Source organism: Galeopterus variegatus, unplaced genomic scaffold (genome assembly GCF_000696425.1).
Source record: "Galeopterus variegatus unplaced genomic scaffold, G_variegatus-3.0.2 Scaffold685, whole genome shotgun sequence".
In the NCBI taxonomy this organism is placed as follows: Eukaryota; Metazoa; Chordata; class Mammalia; order Dermoptera; family Cynocephalidae; genus Galeopterus; species Galeopterus variegatus.
The window spans coordinates 181,651-195,785 of NW_007726796.1; the positions used below are offsets into that span (position 1 = coordinate 181,651).

Genomic DNA, 14,135 nt, shown 5'->3' on the forward strand with positions numbered 1-14,135 from the left:
CCCCAGGACAGAACAGGCAACAACAAACACATAATGTCAGCAATCCAGCTCTGATAAAAATCAATGTCTCCTCATCAAGCTTTGTCTTATGGTTCACATAAGTGATTCTCAATGGTTAGAGTCAGATCAAAATTTTGACCTGCTTCTTAATTCTTGTGCAACCTCTTTGATTATCTGTATCTATCTCTTAAAGTTGTGAGATTTAAGTGTGATAATTCAAGGAATTTACTTAGTGCACTCTGGGTACAGCAAGAAAAGTACAGATGTAATCTATTATATTTTCTCTGTTGTAGGACATGTGAAGATCAAGATCAACACGAGCTTCACACTCCTATAGTCATAGTTGTATAATGGGTATAGTTGACACACTACCCATTTCTCACATGGTCAAAAATATTTCAAAATGATTTCAATGTTATATGTACAGGCATGACTTCTGTTGAATGCCTGCAAACTTAGGAACTCAACTCTTAACAGATACAAAGATTTTATGAAAGTCCTCACAATGAATTAAGACAGCTCAGAAATGATTTGACACACACAACGGCTAAGAATGTGTCTGAGAAATATGCTCTAATATTCAGCTTCTGTGACACATTATAGTTTATTAATTCTCCTAAACAAGCCATTGATAAATTCCACCTCCTTTTGTGTATTTCAAGCCATCAGAACCAATTAACTTATCAGCTCTCTCCACTGGAAGATAGGAGAAAGTTTCTGTCTCTTCTGTATTCGTAATTTCTATTAGGTTTTCTAGGCACTCTTAATGTATTGTCCTGAATAATAACAATTAAAATAATAGCAGCCGGCATTTATTTATTAAGCACCTTCTGTGTGCTGAGCACTGAGCTAGGGGGTTTACATATTACAGTCACAATGATCAAGAAGAACTCATGGACGTAATCATTTTTACCTTTCACGTTCCCTTTAAATTTATTATCTGATGTAAACTCTTGCCCAGATAATGAATGAAACTCAGGGTATCCCCGTGATTTTTCTAATCACTTTTAGGTATTAATGAAGTACAGAATCCCCTCCTCCCTTACTAGTGAATTCTATCACACTTTCTTTTTAATCAGTTTTATTTAGATGTAATTTATATATGATAAAATTCACCAGCATTGAGTGTACAAGTTGATGAGATCTGCCAAATGCAAATGGTCACAATAATTATCACACAGAACATTTCCATTACCTGAATAATTTCCCTCCTGCCCCTCTGTGTTCAATCTCTGCCTCCCACCTTCAGCCTCTGAAATTACTGGCCTGCTTTCTGTATTTATGCCTTTTCTCTAAGTTTATTTAAATGATATAATCCAGTAAGTGGTATTTTGTGTCTGGCATCTTTCATTCAACATAATGCTTTTAAGATTCATGTTGTTGCATGTATCCGTAGTTTGTTCCTTTTTACTGCTGAGTAGTATTCCTTTGTGCAGATACACCACAATGTGTTTATCCATTTGCTCTTGATGAACATTTGAATTGTTTGCAGTAAATTTTATGGTCTTTTGGAGTCCTAATACGCAACCTAATTTCATTCCTAAATTAAGGTTAGTGTCTTAATCCAAACATTAAAAAAATAATTTAAAACTATAATGTCTCTTTTCCTTAGCTTGGACCTAGGATGGGGTGTGACAGGCCACAGGGCATGGTACGGGATACTTCTCTTTAGGTACTGCCAAGGCCCCCACCCCAGCTAAGCTTCCAACCTTCCTGCAATTGCAGCTTACCCTTATTTCCTTAGAATAAAAATTAACGATGCACCAATCTTGAGAAATCCAATAGTCACACAATTATGTGATCCGGGCTGCTACAAAGGCCCTTATTCTGCTCTGCAGGTTTATTCTTACACCACTTTTAAAATGCCATCACAAAGGTTCTATACAACCACAGAGAACACTGGGGGATAATTTCCATTTTAGTCTTCAGCTGAGAGAAAAATTAAAAGCAGAAAGAGGTCACTGACTTAGAGTCAGTTGTCTTCTCATAGTCTGGGTGTGTCTTCTGTGCATAAATGGGGCCCCTTTCTATCAAAGGATAAGATGAATTATGACTATAACCCATTAAGGAATATTGAAGTCCTCTCATAATAACACTTTGCAATGAAAATGAACTGCATATTTATATCAAAGATGCTCTCTGAAAATACATAGTGCTCAGTTTTTATCACATACTGGTGAACAGGGTATTATTTTGGTCTCTCAGTAACAGTGGGAAAGCAGTGGTCACATTCAATCCAAATTTGTGTAGGAGGTATTTTGGAACGAGATACTTCATGCAAATGTGACATACTCTCTAAATGAAATTCTTTTGTTAAATTGAATGATATTCTGATCACTGTGGCTACAAAATCAGAATTTTAAAATGCAAAGTGGTGTATTCTTCTTCAGAGACTTTTATTTTCCTGTATACTTAAAAAAAATACACACAACTGAATTATATTTTAGAGATTGTTTTCACAAACTATAGATACACCACCAAGAATAATTATCTTTTAACATTTTAGGAATCTAGTATAACAAAATGATAAAAGTTTAACACCTTTATTTATTTATTTATTTATTTATTTATTTATTTATTTATTTATTTTTGTGACTGGTAAGCAGATCACAACCCTTGGCTTGGTGTCACCTGCACCACGCTCAGCCAGTGAGTGCACCAGCCATCCCTATATAGGATCCGAACCCACGGCGGGAGCACCACTGCACTCCCAGCACCGCACTCTCCCGAGTGCGCCACGTGGTTGGCCCTTAACACCTTTATTAACAAGAAGAAATCATACCCACCTCTCATGTATATATATATATGTATATATATTAGATTCACCACTCTAAAATATATATAGATATATGACTATTTACAATGAGGAATTATGAAAGGACAAAATTTAAATAATAACCAGTTCTACTGTTAAATAGTTAATTAAATGATACCACATGCCATGTAACTAAAAGTAGCTCCTACTATCAAATCAGGGGTCATACATAGCCACTGATCATTTTACCTAATCTTACCATTACTTGACATTATCATCAAACATTTTGTTTAAAAAGAAATCAACTATGTTGTTTTTCTCCTTATGAACCAATAGTTCCGACCTGTCAAAACAATCACGTCTTATTGTGTGTGCATATTATCATCAGGAATTTTTCTACAAAATCAGCCTCAAGAGATGTTAATATGTGTGGTAGGCAAGAACAAAAAGTGTTCCTATGTCAGATGAGCTGTAGAAAATCTAGGTACTACAGTCTAGACATTCACAGCACACAACAGAATATTAAAATCTCTGAGACGTCCTACATAAAAATACAAAAAACACTATGTTTTAAATACATGATTTTGTTGAAGGGAACCCTGAGCATTTTCTAATTGTTAAACCTATCCCTTTTTTCCGCTCAAGCAACCACTTTAGAGATTTTATGCTTGACTGTCTTGGTGGCAAGCTCTGGCTCCTGCAGCTTAGCTTGCCTGCTTCCTGCACCTGCCTGTATCCAAGTGCTGATAGGAGACAACAGTTTCACACTGCCCTAAGGTCTGGATGCAAATTAGGCTCCAGGGCTGACCAATGGACTGTGTTCCATAATCAGCCAATACAAATTAGCAGGACTGCATCCCTCATTTACGTAAGAGGACCTAAATGGGAACTTGGGCGGGAAGTTAGGGTGGGAATTTTGGCTATATAAGACTGCCTCTTTCCTTTGTTTGGGGAGACACTGGTCTAGGGAGTCTTCGCTGCCCAGTGCTCTCCTTGCTTGCAAGCAAAAAAGCACTGTAACACCAAACAAAGAGCTGTATCACCAAATAAAGAGCTGTAAAACTGCAACACTAATGCGGGTCTTGGATTCCTCTGTGCAATCTCCCCCACAACAATTTCTAAAATAATATAACCAAAGCTTTTGTTGTTTTGCTTGCTTTTAAATTTAGCATCATTTTTCAGTGCATACAGTTTAGAAAACAGTGATCTGAGAAAGAAAATTATTATAAAATAATAATATGAATAAAACGTAAAGACTTCAGTACAATAATGAAGACACTAAACTAATACACAGAAACTTCAGATATACTTTACTTAACACCGAATTAAAAACTAAAAGAAATGGTAAAATTTACAATGTATTTTATAACATATTTATCCCCTTTTTAAATTGGTATATTTTGAAAGCCGGAGTTTTCGAAATCCATTATCCAATCTCCCAAAACAAGCAAACAAAGTGAAGAATGACACACTGCCTATTGCTATGCTTACCCGAACTCTAGACTAAATTTAATTTCAAACTCAGCCTATGGCCTTATTTAAAGCCAAATGAATATGTTTTTCTTCATTTCAGGCTTAAGGATCTTTGAATTCCCATCAAAGGCCTGGCTTTTCCCTCACCTCCCCTCTGGACATTCTGCTCAATTGATTTGTAAATGAGCATTCAAGGGACCTGCCTCAAGTACTACAGCCACAGCTCAAGGTTCCCTTCCTTAGGATGCCAATGCATTGTCAGAGAGGATAGAGCTAAACCCTGAGTTTACATTTCCTGCTCTCAGAAACCTCCTTCTCTCTCAGTGTTTCTATTATTATTGTGGCTTTCAGTTTTTAAATCAAAGAATAAGAACTTAAATGCCAGCAAGTTTAGAAGTCCAGAAATATAAAGGTTGTCTTTTCCAGCTGGTATTTCTACATAATAACGGCCAGTAACAATACCTCTAAAGGTTACACGTATGGGCATTTCATACGTGTTTGATATTTATAAGCATTATTTCTATCCTGACTTACTGAGGAGCTCTTATTGTCCCTTGTCCAATATCACACAACTAGTAGGTGGGAGACCAGCTAATTCCCACAAGCCTCCCAGCCTGAGTCTCTCAGGTGCTGTAATCAAGCTTTGTAGTTTATATCATATGCAAATGTGTATATCTGTGGATATTTGTGACCCTCTAGTACTCATATTAAGTGACACCGAGTGAAGACCCTGGTGTGTTTATTAAATCAACTCTGAATCAATAAAATTTGTGTTTATATTACTTATATTCATACTTTAGAAAATGCTAATAAAAATTCCTAAAAACCCCACTCCCACACAAATTTGTCCATTTGAGAAATCTGTAATTTTTGTCCTTTTTCTTTAACTTTTTAAATGGATATGTAACTTACATATAAATAAGTGCATAAATTTTAAGTGTATCAGTTGTAGATTTTTTTTAAACATATGGATACTCCCATGTTACCATCATCTCAATGAAGAAATGGAACATTTTCAGCATTCTAGAAGGTTCCCAGTCCTGCTCTTGCCCAGTCACTACCATCCAGTGGTAAATACCATTATGAGATGTCACCATAGATTATTTTTGCCTGCTGTAAGTATGCAGTATACATTCTTTTGTGTCTGTCTTCTTTTGTTCAACATTCTGTGAGTATTTTGTTAAATTTCTCATTGCTGTATATACTATTCCATTTATGACCATACCACAGTGTCTGCCAATTGATGGATATTTAGGTTGCTTTCTGTTTAAAGCTATTATGAATAAGCTACGATAAACATTTCTGAGCATGTATTTCAGTGGCTATAGCAGTTATTTCTCTGAGGTATAAACCTAGGAATTAAATTCTTAGGTTGTAGAATATGCATAGGATAAGCTTTAGTAAATACCACCAAGAAGTTTTTTAGAATGGTTGTTGCAATACTGGAATGCAAATCTGGCACTAACTACCTAGAGTTAGTGTAGACTCCAGACTAAGGGCATAGTCCCCAACAAGACTGTCCTTATTTCAGATGCCAGCCACAAGTTTAGGGGTCTGCAAGCCATCTGCACTTCTGACTAAATGGCTACAAATTTGGGGGTTCCCATGACTCCTACAGGTTTGATAACTTGCTAGAACAACTTACAGAACCAAAGAAAGCATTATACTTATGATAGAAATCGGGACCAGCTATGTGAAGAGACTCGTAGGATGAGAACCAGGAGGATTCCAAATGCAGAGCTTCCATATCTTCTCTCCATGGAATCAGAATGCATAACCCTCCCCACACTATCGCAACCAGGAAATTCACTCAAGCCTTGCTGTCCAGTACTTTTTATTGGGTTTTTGTTATGTAGACTTGATTGATTGACTCATTGGTTTAACTCAATCTCCAGCCTCCTTCCACTCCCCAGAGGTCAGGCTTATATTACCTGCCTCAGAGCCCCAATCCTCCAATTATCTGGTTAGTCTTTCAGGTGACTAGACCTCATCCTGAGTCATCTAGTTAGCACAAACTCAGGTATGATCCAAAGGGATCAGACACTGCTTGCTATCACTTGGGAAATTACAGGGTTTCAGAGGTTACTTCTCATGAACTAAGGACAAAGATGAGCCAAATTTTGTATTATATATTATATATTAAATTTTATATTATATTATATAACACTTGCAGATCTCTGTTTTTTTTAATTACATAGTTGTAAGCATAACATAGAAAGAATATTTCTTTTTCTTTTCACTTAACGGTGTATCAACAAAGCTTTCATTTAACTTCAGTTTTCATATTTACCAACTAAATGGTGGCATACAATTCCCCTGAATGATTGTACTATTGGGGCTCTGAACATGATACCCCAAAGTATGGCACCTTGGCATGCTTCTGAGTACTTTGAACTAAAGGACATTAAATGGCCTCAGAAGCAAAGTCTCTCTATGATCTCCTGCCCTCCTGTCTCTCACTCTTACTCTCCCCTATAGCAAGTCACAGAAACCAGAACTCCTCTTCCCCAAGACAGATCAAAGAATCCCTTTCTCCAAAAGAAACCTATAAAACCTGGAAAGGTCACTCTCTCCCTTCTCCCTTGAAGACCCTCATTCAAGAGGGGTCTGCCCCATATCTGGGGGCAGCAGGGGGAAGAAATATGACACAGCGAGGCCAAGAAGAATGTGAACAGACAGGCCTTGCTGGGTTTCCCCCTCAGTCTATTAGATCATGACCATTAGATCATACACTTTTGTTCAATCACATTTCCATACAGCTGTCCATCCTTCATTGAAGCACAAAAATGGACAGTTTTCCCTGAGTCCTTTGGTCTTCATTTCTGAAGGCTCCTGTGTTACGTAAAACTTAGATTAAATAATTTTCTCATGCTTTTCTCCTGTTAGCCTGTCTTTTGTTATAGGAGCGTCAACTGTGATGCTCATGATGAGTGAGGAAAGGTATCACGCCTTTCTACCCCTGGGCAACAGAAACCTAGAAAGAGTAGAAAGATGGCTCAAAGGGTCCATGCCATCCAGAGACTTCCAGGAAAAGATAAATAAATTCCACTACATTAAACTTTAAATTGTATTTGAAGAAAACAGTAATAGCTAACTTACAGTGGACACCTACATGTGTGAGTCATCGTTCATAAGGACCTACATGTCGCATCTCATTAGATCTTTGCAATATCCCTGGGAGGTAGATACTTTTTTTTTACTACTCATTTTACATATGAGAATTTTTAAGCACAAAGACGTGAAGTTAAATCCTAACTGGATCAGGGTTTCACAGTTGGGCACTTATAGAATTGTGATTCAAATCCATGATGTCTATCTCTACCACTTGTACTCTGCAACCACCATGCTATATTTTCTTTTATCAGCAAAAGTGTTTGAACAAAAAAAAAAGTGGAAAGAAAATGTCTGCAACATCTAAATCAATCAAAGATTATGTAGTCCAGATATACAGAAGAGCTCCAGAAATCACTATATAAAAGATAATATATGAGTGGGAAAATGGTAAACGCATATTAAAAGGCAATTTGTAGAGGAGAATAACTAAGCAGCCAGTAAAAATATCACATTTACTGGCTATGGGAAAATGAAATTTAAAATAACGATATAGTTTTCACACAGCTGGTTGACAAAAGTAAATCTGACAACATTAGGTATTAACAAGGATATGGGAAAAGTGTAGAAGAATTTGGCAGCACCTAGCAGTGTTGAAAAATGAACCTAATATAAGAACTAAATATTCCACTTCTGGAGAAGCTCTGGCTCATGTGCATCAAGAGATCATTACAAGGAAGTTCCCTGCAGTTTTGTTTGTATTAGCAAAAATTCTGAAACAACCTGAATAGCCAACAATAGGATAAATGATAAATGGTCAGAAAGCTATAAGATGAAAAGCCATACAGAAGTTACAAGAAACTTGTTAAATATTTCTTTATTAGCATAGGGAGAAAAACAAAACAAAATGCAAAAGAATACCAACAATAAGACATCAGACACTAAAAAAAATCACAAGTGTCCTCAGTAAAGTAGGAAATTAGGATAGTACTATTTTACAACTCTTGAAGAAATAACATGTCTAGGCAGTGACCATCTATTACTGTTAATGAACAGAAAGAGACAATCAGATATCAGTTATCTCCTGAAGAGGTACAATACCACCTATGAGAAAGTCTTGCCCAAAATATCACATCGAGATGTGATCAAGACTCTATATGTAATTATCTGTTTACAGGAAATAGAGGGACAGAAAGACAAGTTAAAAGTCTCTGCACGGGATAAAATTAGCCAATTCCCAGCTGTGCAAAACTATAGAACAAATGACATGATTTTTTGTACAAATAAATAGCTAGAAAATAATTGAAGGAAGACCCTGAGCTTTAAAGACATTTAGATATAGGAGCCAATTCTAAACATAGGCTTCACATGGATCCTGATTCTAAAAAACTGTACAATAAATATTAGGAGACAACTGAAGGAAAGTAGAACTGGAGTTTTGATAATAATAAAGACTTACTTTTTAATTTTTAGTTGTGATAATTGTAGCATGAGTATGTGTTTTTAAAAGTCATTATCCTTTACAAATACATAGTGAAATATATACCAAGGGAATAATATTAATAACTGGGATTTGCTTCAAAATAATGGAGAGGATTTAGAAAGTAAGTGGATAGGGATATAGATGAAACAAGATTAGTCCTGAGCTGATAATTGCTGAAGCTAAGTGACGGGAATTTAGATATTCATGATACTATTCTATTCTTGCACATGTTTGAAATACTCCATGATAAAAAGTTAACAATAATCACACATACAAACATTCCATTTATATATATATATATGTGTGTTTATCTAAGTATGAGAACTAGAATGCAAGGAAGAGCACATACCAAATTCCTAATTGTTGTTTCCTTTTGGGGTTCAGATGGGACTAGGACGGTAGATAAAAGGACTATAGCAACATCCACAATGTTTTATTTTTAAAATATATAAAACAACTGGGAGAAAAAGTGACAAAATATTAACAGTTGTAAAATTCTGAGTGGCATGAATATGGGTCTTTGCTGTAATATTTGTCATACTTTTCTTTTGATTTCTTTTTTAAAAATCTGAAAGTGAAAGTGCCAATCATTTAGTATCATACAGGAGGCAACTTAATTTGTGGGGATGATGCCTTTATTCTCCTTTCTATAGAATTTGGGTTGGTAGGGAATTGAATAGAACTGCCAATCACCCAAGAACAAGACACAGCTTTACACAGGGTGGGGGTTGCAGGGAGGTGTTTACTGGAACTATGCATGAAGTCTCACGTTTTTTTTTTTTTGTTTGTTTGTTTGTTTTCCTTTTGCCAAATAGCAAGGTGCATGCAAGAGTTTATTCAATAAATTCATTCTTTGGGGCAAGGCTTGTTCCCATCAATCTCATTAACCAGGTCAAGCCCAAAATCTACTGATTTGATAAATTTCAGTAGGAAGTATAATATGTATAAGTCTAAGAAATTCATTAAAGAAACAGCTGATTTTTCAATACCCCAAGCTCTCTTTCATCTTCAAGCCTTTTGCACATTCCATTTCCTCTAACTTGAAAACTCCTTCCCCATGCTTTCTAGTCCATCTTCCCCTGGCTAATGCCTTCCCAGCTTTCAAGACTCAAATTGGACATCTCTTCTTGCAGAACTCTGCCTAACCTCTTTCAGCTGGGCCAGGTCCTCCCACTCATTCTGCACAACCCTCTATCACACCATCTGAAGATGTCTCTTGACTTGTTTGTCTCTCTCAACCCAGTAAAGACAAGGCAGGGTTATATCCGACTGTTCTTTGCACCTGGCAATTAGCAGAGTGGCTCACACTGGGGCTCAATACCTATCTGTTGAGTTGCTAAGTAAATGGAACCCTGAAGTCCAATATCAAAACACTGTCAGCCTTGGAATAGTATTAACAGTAGCACTGGGAAAACCTGTACTTACAAGAAAATCTTAGGCTAAGGGGGTGGCGAGGGCTTATTAGAAGTAAAGGCATGTGGGAGAATGACTTCACGATACAATATGGGACACCAGGCATCAACTCTGAGAGCAGAATCTACAACTGCAAATCACTCTTAGGCTAAGGGGGTGGCGAGGGCTTATTAGAAGTAAAGGCATGTGGGAGAATGACTTCACAATACAATATGGGACACCAGGCATCAACTCTGAGAGCAGAATCTACAACTGCAAATCACAGAGCATAATTTGCATATACTCTACAGTCAGATTCACTCATGTACACTTTATGTGCCAACATCAGACCATTTTATACCGGGCATCTTCTTGGACAAAGGTTAATATCCATAGTGGTCCCTTGATCAGATAAAGAGGGGCTGATTTTGTTCAGAAAATCAACACTTGAACTTCAGTGAGCAAAGGCATTTGGATGTTCTCCATGTATAAGGACATGTTCAAATGTATGGAGCATTTCATTGTCAGTAGCTTTCTGCCATGGCTATTTTCCCTAATGTTCTATGAGTAAATTAATAAAGTGAAACACAGAAAGTTCAAAATAAAAGATGAATGAGCTTGAGGGAATCTTAAGACATTTATTTTTCTTAGAATCATTTATGTGCTCAAACCAATATATTTTGGCCCTGTCATGGGATGATCACAGATACTGCACTCAGAGATTTTTAAACGGAAATTTGGAATCGTTACCAACACAATATGTCACTTTAACCCTGGACACAACATTAGAAATCATCCGTGTGTGGTATGTCTAGTATGTAGGGTCCATGTTTCACCGATGCTCATGCCCCTCATGGTTCCCATTACTTTCCCTGGAACCCAGTGAGAACTCAATACATATTTAAACTTTACTGAAACTTCTTTTTTTTTTTTTTTGTCCTTTTTGAGACCGGCCGCACCGCGCTCAGCCAGTGAGCGCGTGAGCGCGCGGGTCATCCCTATATAGGATCCGAACCCGCGGCAGGAGCGCTGCTGCGCTCCCAGTGCCGCACCCTCCCGAGTGCGCCACGGGCTCGGCCCTGAAACTTCTTACTTTATAAGTTAGAAAAGCTGCATTCTGGAAAAAAAAAAAAAAAGTCTAAGAAACAAGGAAGGAAAAAAGGCAATTTTAATCCATTAATGGGTTTTCTTTTTTGGTAACAAGATTTTTTTTTTTCTAGCTAAAGGAATATTATGTTTTTAAAAAACAATGAGCGCTGCCTGATTGTCCTAATGTCACCTGTGGAGAGGACTTCAGTGTTTAATTCTGACACTGCAGGAACCTTGTCATCAGCATATAGAAGGTTTTGATTTGACTCAAATATTTTGCTCAGAATCCTGTTTCTGATGGACTTACATAGCAAAATCTCTTTCAAAGGCAATGAATGCCTACGGTGCCTGCTTGCACAAGAAGTCAGGTTTCTCAATTGGCTTCAGTACTGGTCTCTGAATACAGCCTATGGTAACTAAACCCAACATCTCCAGAGTTGAGATTCCATTTACATGGAATGTCCCAGAGAACATGGCATTATTGATTAAACAAGAGAACATATTCCAGAAATCCACTTTATAACCAGCTGTATCAGAAGTCCACAAATGCATCTGGTTCTGGCCAGGTCACTGAAATGTGGGTCAGGTGTTAAAATCCGCTGTCCTCTGAGGTAAGAATAAAGGTGGAAAATATACTTTTGTATGTAAATTACTGATGGCTAAATTTCAAAGATTTTCTCTTATTCTGAAATATGACCTTCCTACTTTTCTGTTGTTTAAATTCTTTCTTTTAAAGAATCATGGTGCTATTAGATGGAGGGATTTATTTACTTATTCATTTATTTACTTACGTATTTATGTATGTATGTATTATGTCCTGGCTTGAAAAAATTAAAATATAAAAGGATTTTCTCTTATTCTGAAATATGACCTTCCTACTTTTCTGTTGTTTAAATTCTTTCTTTTATAGAATCATGGTGCTATTAGATGGAGGGATTTATTTACTTATTCGTTTATTTACTTACGTATTTATGTATGTATGTATTATGTCCTGGCTTGAAAAAATTAAAATATAAAAATCCTATATTAGTTGGCTTTTTAATGTTTATTTTTTAAATATTTTAACCATGTGTTAGTTTCCTAGGGCTGCCATTAAAAAAAAAAAAAAAAACACTGCAATCTTGGGGGCTTAAAACAACAGAAATTTATTTATTTCACAGTTCTGGAGGACAGAGGTTTGAAATCAAGATGTTGGCAAGTCCATGCTTCCTCTGAAACCTGCATTATTCGTTTATTTACTTACGTATTTATGTATGTATGTATTATGTCTGGCTTGAAAAAATTAAAATATAAAAATCCTATATTAGTTGGCTTTTTAATGTTTATTTTTTAAATATTTTAACCATGTGTTAGTTTCCTAGGGCTGCCATTAAAAAAAAAAAAAACACTGCAATCTTGGTGGCTTAAAACAACAGAAATTTATTTATTTCACAGTTCTGGAGGACAGAGGTTTGAAATCAAGATGTTGGCAAGTCCATGCTTCCTCTGAAACCTGCAGGAGAGAACTATTCCTCGCCTCTTCCTAGCTTCTGGTGTTTTGCCAGAAATCTTTGGTGTCCTTGGCTTGTGGATGCATCACTCCAATCCTCCGCCTTCACATCATATTCTCCCCATGCATATCTGTCCCTGTGTCCAAATTTCCCCTTTTTATAAGGATACCAGTCATATTGGACTAGGGCCTCCCCAATCACCTCATTTTAAGTTGATTACCTCTGTAAAGACCCTATTTCCAAATAAGGTCACATTCTGATGTACTGGGGAAACAATTCAACTCACAACAAATGGAACGGACAATACGAAAAGCTAGGAACAATTATGAAGTTTTACTCAGGCACTAATTCTAGGATGTCTTGGTCAAAGGAAAGATAACAATTAAAATCAGTTTTCCTGCCCAAATGGCTAAAAGGGCAAGTTTGAACAAGCAATGTATCACTGACATAATTCCTTGCCTGCCCCTTTCCCCAAAATTAATTTTAGCCACAAAGAATTTTGTGATCCCCAAGGGTCTAGGAAGAAGTAACAAGCTCAAGGAATTGAAATATTAGAGATGAGGAGAATAGAATCGAAAGAAGTAGCACACCACTTGATGGCAGATCTTTATTAAAAAGACTGCAAACAACTTCGGTGAAGTATTTCTGACACGTCATAAAATGGAAGTTATAAAGTCTACAGAAAAATTAAACAATGACACATTGGCATGAGCGGCATAAATAATTATTGTCATTTTAATTGTTTGGTTAGACTATGAAAGACAAAAATTTGGGGGCTATATATTTTAAACTGTACATTTTTCTCTTGCTTCTTCACATATTTTTTTCTTTGTTTAAGTCACAATTTAATGCCTTTGAGAAAGTGTAATGATGTGTGGAATGGCTCTTCTCATACAAATTCCTTCTCTGTAGGCAATCTATATGGTTTCTTCCAGCATGAAAATTCCAGGATAACACACATATATGAAATTCAGCACACAAAAATATCCTTGCTTGTTTTTATGTTTTGTTCAAAAATGCAAATATACATATATCTGTATATATATGTTTGTATGTGTGTATACATAAACACATACATACATATTATTTACGTACCAATATTTATCCCCCAATTCCCTACAGAAAGTCTCTCACTGCTTGTAATTTGGCATCGGTTAATTTATTTTGTTCTGTTTGAGCTAGGCTTGATGTTTTCTTAAAATATTCTACTTCTCTTTGCACTGAAGTATACATTCACTAATTTACATCTCTCCTCTCCCCATAGGTGGCCCATATACCTATTTCTCTTACCCAGGGATACAGAATTAAAGCCACAAGGAGCTTTTTTTTTTTTTTTGGCAAATACTGGCTTCCGTAAACTAGCATAGGCCCACATCTTTTACTTATTTTCCATTCCTTCTTG

At 36.4% G+C, this 14,135-nt stretch overlaps 1 protein-coding gene across 2 annotated transcripts in view; it reads right to left on the bottom strand.

Annotated features, from left to right (window-relative positions):
- Positions 1-14,135, bottom strand: part of ZNF385D (zinc finger protein 385D) — a 318,355-nt gene that overhangs the window by 131,781 nt on the left and 172,439 nt on the right. The window lies entirely within an intron of this gene.